The sequence below is a fragment of the Zeus faber genome (assembly GCF_960531495.2).
Source record: "Zeus faber genome assembly, chromosome: 7".
Lineage (NCBI taxonomy): Eukaryota > Metazoa > Chordata > Actinopteri > Zeiformes > Zeidae > Zeus > Zeus faber.
Window position 1 is genome coordinate 30,312,774 of NC_137203.1, and position 7,448 is coordinate 30,320,221.

Sequence of the window (7,448 nt, forward strand, 5' to 3'; positions counted from 1 at the left end):
CCAACGAACCAACCAGGCAGTCATTCATTAGTTCTTTTGAAATTGAGCGCTGCGGAAGAAATGTGTTTCACACTTGGTGCCGTTCTAAATCGTTTGGGGATGAACTTCAAGCACCTCATCTTCGCAGTCCCAGGCAAGCGGTACACGATCCCTGAATGAAATCCAACATTAACTCCTCCGATACCTTGAGGGGGGAGTTTTGCGAGACGCTAAACTGCGGGTGCGCAGTTTCGACCTGTGTCGACCTGTGTTGGATCTACTGCAACCACTCCGCTGCCTGTCATGACTGATGTCGGTAATTGTGAATTTGTGTGCAGGCAGTAGGGAGAATTTTAAAAAGGAAAAAGAGCAAGAATCCACACTGTGCAGTTGCTTAAGTTAATGACGCTTCTTTGCTTCCAAAGACTGGGGCCAAAATACCGCTCGCATAACTCATACCTCGTGCTTGGGCTTCAGGATTACAGCTCAGCGGGGGGGTTAGCGCTTATCTGGCCCATATAGAGCCGTGAGGAGCCCCCTGCACACTATTGAGGGAGACGCTTAAAGAAAACCGGCCCCATCCCACACTGATACGTTGCTTCCTTATTTTCTGTGTGTACACCCACTTTCAACTGCAAAGTTTCCCTGTAAAAAAGCATTTGCATTTGGAATGTCAGGAGCTCCGTGTGGCCACAAACGGCTTTGCAGCAGACGGGTCCCGGCTATTGGACTACGACGGTGAGCATGGAAGACTTAAAGTTGAGGAAAAAAAAAAAAAAACGCACTGCAGTGGGGGTGGGGTTTCCATGATGGTAAAACCACAAACCGGTGCTTAACTCCGTTTGACTCATTTCATATGTTTCGCCCAACGTGTGTTGTTTTTCGGTCCGGAGTGCCAGAGAAAAAGATCGATTTCTGACAAGGAAGCAGGGGAAACCCCTCCAACCCCCCCCCCAAAAAAATATAAACAAAACAACAAAACAAACTCTGCTTTTCTCTTTTTAGTGCCGAGCAAAAGAAAGCCCACAGTTGCTCACACACGGTCCTGCATTATGCTGCACCGGTGCGACTTGCAAATGTGGATCTTCCTGCAAGACCACACAACTCAGAAAGCAAAGACCATTACCTCTTCACTTCGTCAGGTGGCTTCGTCCACGTTTGCAGATGTCATGAAGAACGCCCCCCCCACACACACACACACATACATAGAGACTTTCTGCTCACCTCTCTTTCAGAGCAGTGAGGACAACCTACCGTACTCCTCCAGTTGCCGACCATCTCCAGTGAAAGCAAGTCTCAAATGCAAGTTCTCATACATTCCCTATGGTCAAGCGAGCTCATTTTGAAGGTGCATGTCACCTTTGCAAACTGCCAAATTCCATCACACTAATAAGTCCCCCTCCTAAGACACTAAGCAAGAGTTCTTCTTCCTGGAATGACGACAGACAACAGCCAGAATTTTTTTCTGACATCCATTACAGTTCAATTAGATAGAATTATTATATTATTATTATTATACCCCCCCCCCCATAATATAATACCCTCATTAAAAACCTCTTCATCACCATAGCAGTTTACATTGGAAAACGGGCTCGTTTGGTCAGGATTACCTCCTTTAAACCACAAAGGATGTCAGTAGTATCAATGCCTATCAGTAATGTTGTTGATTTAGCAATTTCCTATCTTCACCCATCACTGTCCCAACCATCACAAAAACCTTGGGCGTGTTCAGCCCTCTATGGCACCCTGCACGCTTATCAAATTGGCCAACCCTCCCAACCCGCCCTTCCCCGCCTCCTACCAGTACCCACCCCAAGGCTTCAGGCCTCTCACACCCCCCCCTCCCCCCAACCCAACCCATGCGTGCTGTCTTGTTTGAAACAAAGCAGAGCTCATGGTGTGCTGGTTGACATTAACATATATAAACATTACAATTAATGGGCCTCCACTAGAGCATGAGCTTTAAAACAGAGACCCCCCCCTACCCCCGACCACATCCCACCCCCGAATAAACTGAGAGCCATCTTTCTTTCACACGATCGATTAGCCCTTGTCCGTCATTATTGGGTAGTTAATCGTGGTACAGCCCAGGGGTCATAAACAGACCCAGCTGGGCCGCACTTCAACCCTTCGACCCCCCTCCCCAAGACCTGGGCCACCCCACTCTCTCTCTCTCTCTCTCTCTCTCTCTCTCTCTCTCTCTCTCTCTCTCTCTTTCTCTCTCTCTCTCTCTTTCTCTCTCTCGCTCTCTCTCTGCGTGGGGTCCTCTCTTGTTCTCACTCCCAGTGAAGGAATGGAAACTGCCCATGCTCTGGTCAACATGAATTGCCAATGTTCTTTTCAAATGCGTGCCTTAGACTGCTTCCCTGCTGGCAAATACTGTGATTTGTTTTAGGCCATGATGTATCTGTAAAGGCAAAGTAATGCACTTTAAAGGTGTTGTGATTACATGGGGCGAGAGACAGTGATTTTCAGCTAGCCAATAGGTTCAGCTATTCATTATATCACAAACTGCTGCACACAGTTGCGGGATGCAGGCCAAATGTGTCATTCTTGTGTAAGCAAAAACCAATGGGAATCCTTCCAATTTTTTTCCCCTATTATAGCAAAACCCCCGATTCAAGCTCAGCAAGAATCCATTGCAGATAATTAGGAAATGCTGCCCTGAGTTTAACCATTGTCATGTTTCAAGGACATTAATTCTGCCACACCACCTTCTTTCTATGCAGCACTTAAAGATTATGTCATTGTGAATGTGTTAAACTCAGAACTACTTTGACATACACAAAAACATACATAACATACAACATACATCCAGACCCTATTAACACACACATACACACACACACACACAGACACTCATTCACGTTTTGTTTTTTGCATTGCTGACTGGCTGATTTATTATAATGTTTGTACTCAGAGAACGGAAATCAACAACAGGTGATTTCATTTGCGAGAAATTAAATGCAGTCAACCGTCCCAGGATAATAAGGTTCATTAAAGCTCTATGGTACTGATCACCAATCCTACCCAATTTGCATTTATTAACATTTCTTAAGCATGCCCATTACCAAATTCACTCCCTAGTATTAACTTTGCAGGGAAAAACATTGAAGAAGGCTGTTGCAATTGTTAAGAAAGGTTTTGATGACATTTCCCATTACTTTCGTTAACCATAGCTTGAGTTCTACTTTCTCATAAACCTATCTGTGATCCATAGGTTCTGACTGCTAAATACGCCAAGTCAAGCAAACAGAGATCCGGGGTGTTATTCCCATCCAACCCAGTTCCCAGCCCCTTTAGCACCATGGGAAAGCCAGCCAAGTGAGAGTGGGTCAGGTCACCCTTGTCTCCTCGCCTGACTGTCAAAATAACAGTACCTTCCCCTCAGGCTTCCAGAACTGTCCGTCAGACCCAGCTGCTGAGAGCTGCGGCACAGAGGGGTGGAAAAGCAATTAAATCAAACATGGCTGAGTAGCTGCAAGACAAATGCGTCGTCAGCGTTTTTTTTGCTTCAGAGAAAAGCTTGTGTTTTTGGGGGTTTTTTTTTCAAGGAAGGGCATTCAACAAAAAAAGAGGATTGAAAGTGAGAAAGAAAACCCCTCCGAAGGAGGGCTAAGTCATTTTGTGTCAGGGGTGACCAATGCAAGAAGTAGGCAAGGGGTAAGAGCGAGACACTGGTCCAATTCACAGCTTCTTTCTTTCCTTGAGATGGCCCAAAACTTGGGGTCAGACACATCGCCCGACCCCTGACCCTCCGGTTCACGTCTCCTGGTAATTACCTTTGCGCATCAACCCTGCGGCCACCCCCACCCAAAGACAATGTAACAATTTGTCTTTTCAATTGTCTGTCACTCACACTCTTGCAGGCCTTTTCAGTGGGCGTATATGGTTTCTTATTTCCATTTGTATTTATTTATTTATCTTGCTCGGAGAGGTGGGGGGTTGTCTGGCCCCAAGAACAGGGAGTCTTTGTTTGGGCTGGTTTCACATGGACATAGGCCCCCACCTCCTCCTCCGCTACCCTTGCCTGTGTGCAGAGTCTGTGGATTTGTTTGGGGCTTCAGAGTCGGTGTCAGGGTCATTGTACATGGCATTTCTATAACCAAAGGAAAATCAGAAAAAGACTCTTCCTCTGTGGAAAAGACTGTCTCTGTGGGCTACCGAGACGTTCTTAACTGCTCCACCTGTGTCTTTAGTGTCTCCACCTGTGTCTTAAGCTGTAGTTCATATCTCCTATTAAATCATCCTAATATGTCAAACAACGTTAAAGCCAGAGAAATAGCATATGCCTTTTGACTGTTAGATGACCTTAATGCTCTTTACTCGCTGTGCTCTGGATTTGATCAGCAAGAGTCCTCTCAATGTGCTCTTCCTGCCTCTCTCTGCTCTTTTTCTACCCTTTACTTTGGATATTTCATATAAGGAACTCCACAATCAGTGAGAGGGGCTGAATGGATTTAAGACATGAATAGAAACAAAGTTATGCTGAAATGTGCTTGAGCAAGCCATGGAATCTCTTCTTGTTTCAAGGGGAATGGTCCTTAAGGCCATCGTGGACGGTAAACTGGTAGACAGCGAGCCAAAATGTCCAGGGCCTCTATCAGCCTTTAATCAACAAAAGGCGTTCTCTAACTCTACTAATGTTACTTGTGACATTTAAAGAAATCGTCAAACATACATTCTATAGAGAAGAAAGATAAACCAGCAGGTTGCTTTTTGTATCCCCAAAACCGTTCCTTTGTGTAGAGGCCCCAGTGTAGTGCCGTGGGATATATTGCTCAATACGCAGAACAATTTCACTGCTATTTGAGAAAGACACTGGGATCATGCTACTGGGCTCCAAATGTGTAGCAGAAGCTGAATAAGAAAACCAACTGCATGTAGAAAGATCACAGTGTAGGAAAACTATCAGACTGACAGACAAACATTAAGATGTATACAGACAACTGTAATGACTAACCACAGACGGTGTTATTTTGGAGACAAAGTTGTGAGAAATTCCACAACTTCCATTAACTAGCCTGCACACACTCTGCGGGGATCAAACTCATCCCGATATTTTTGTGGGGAGTTGGAACATGGCCCATAACAGATAGGCCATAGGCCATGGAAGAGCTTGGTGGACTTATTTTGATTAAGAAATTAAAGCTGAATTTTGGGTCGTAGCCAGACAGTGGTGCCTTGAGGTGGGCAACTAGAGGACTGGGTTCAGCAAAACATTTAAACGTGGAAGTTACCCCAATTTAAACGTTTAACATGATTAACCTGATTGGGTGTGGTTTCAGAATCTTCAGCGGCGTGTCACAGAACAGAAGGAACTCCCTTTTTTTTCTCCACGATTTTGAAACCTATTTTTATATACTTGGCGATTGTTTTAATCATTCACATTTTTCTGTGGTGTGACAAACTCAGCACACGTTTATTTTTGCTTTACAGGGACTTTAAGTTAAAAAGAAATAAAAGGTTCCCCCCGGTGAGCAGAACCTCCCCGTTGCTCTGGCTCCTGTGTCCATATCACAGTCCAGTACAGCGGTAGAGTGGGGGAGGGACCAAGGTGTGTGAGCCAAAGATCTGTGAGCCATCTGCGTGGGGACCCAGAATCCTGGTTGGAAGGAGCTTATGACATCGGCTTCTGCCAACATTGTTTGGAAAAAAGGAGAATAATAACAAATTGCATGACCGTAGGGGACACTTGTTGAGTAGACAGTCGACTATCTCAGTTTTCTTCCATAGCAAAGAGTTTTTCCCAGGGTTTTCTTCTCTAAAAATCACCAAACATTGCTACGTTTATGAGTATTTATTTATTTATTTATCTCTATTGTTGTATATTGAAACAACGGTGTATTTATGTCCTTTTCAAGAGTCTTTTATACAACTTTATACTTTGTTTCTCTTGGGGAAGCCATGACTTGATTATTGGTAACACTTTAAGGGAAAAGACAGGGTACACCTTCAAAGGCGACGACCAATCTCTTTCAGTATTACCCATAATTAAGAAATCCACCCACTGCACTGGTGCGGTGGGTGGTCATTCTTTGAAAATACTCACTATGCGAGACCCCACTCCAACCAGAAGTTCCAGCACCTTATTGTTTGGCAATCGCTCCGTGAAATTACACAGAATGTACTATTTCACCACAGACAACATTCCGTGTTCCAAAACCTCGTAATGAAAGCCAGAGGAAGAAGCGGCAATCGTGGGTCTGTGTAATATCAAGTGGTTTAGGGGGGATAAACACGATCGCTCTTCTCGACAATTTGGTTTTGCGCAAGCCATTCGTTTTCAATCATCTATTGTGTTGTTCTTACGAAACCGCACAATTATGACAGTGTTGGGAGAGAGGGAGATCCGCACAAAGACCGCGGTTTGCTTTGATCATTCTAATTTGTTCTGTGTGCAAGTAGTGAGAACTTCAAATCACTCGTGAGTGCTTGTTGGACTGTAAAAGTATCCGGAGATCTTATCAATACAGCAAGGCCGAAAGAAAAATAAACGTCTGCGGTTTTCTTCCCGGTCGGGCAGTACATTCACTATCTTGACGTAAATGCGCTTCAGCTGTCAAATCTGATGGAGAAAAATGGAAAATGTAGTACAATTTAAATGGCCTTTTATTCAATAAACCCAAAGTAGATCTGATGCATGCCTGAATATTATTGGCATGCACACAATCGTGAACGCCTTATTGGCACGCAAAACATGTAGCTATGCTGATGCTCAGTATCTTCATAGGACTCATCATAGAAACCATATGACCTGCAAAACACAGAGACACACACACGTTACATAAAATGCTAAACTATTAACGTTTTTTTTTCTCATCAACTGCCAATGAACTTACTTCATTTGTGTAGTTGTCACTTTTTGAGAAGGTTTTTTGGAAGAGACGTTTGTTTCTAAAACACAACATTTGAATTTCAGGTCAAAAGATGGCCCAAAAGGATGAGCAGTGTGTCAGGTAATGGTGATGGGTAAACAAATAATAATTGTCTTTACCTCTACCTCCTTTACCCTTCCCTGCAACACTATATTACATTTTTTCTTATTCACTATCACTGCGTTTTGCAGCCAGTGTGCTATGAGAGCTTGAATATCACTTAAAAATAAACAAGTAATGGAAACTAGCTCTTGTGATTGCAAGATCAAAATGTCAAAGCTGTTCTAATTAATGTCATTCATATGTTCCAGACAGACAAGAAGCTCTGTGTTCATCAGAACAAGTTTGACTCAGTTTCTGGAAGCTAGGATTAATCATGAAAGGTTTGACTTTTTTTTACAGATCAGGTTCTTGAAGAGTCACTCTGTAAAAAGAGTGGCTCAACCTCTCGAGTGTTGGTTTGGTTCAGTTGCTGTAACACACGCTGAGCGAGGGAGGACTTCTGGTGAATGAGACTCAGGAGCGTTGGTTCAGCTCTGAGTTGTGAATGGAATTGTCACAAAAATAATTTAATTCTGTCAAAACTATAAA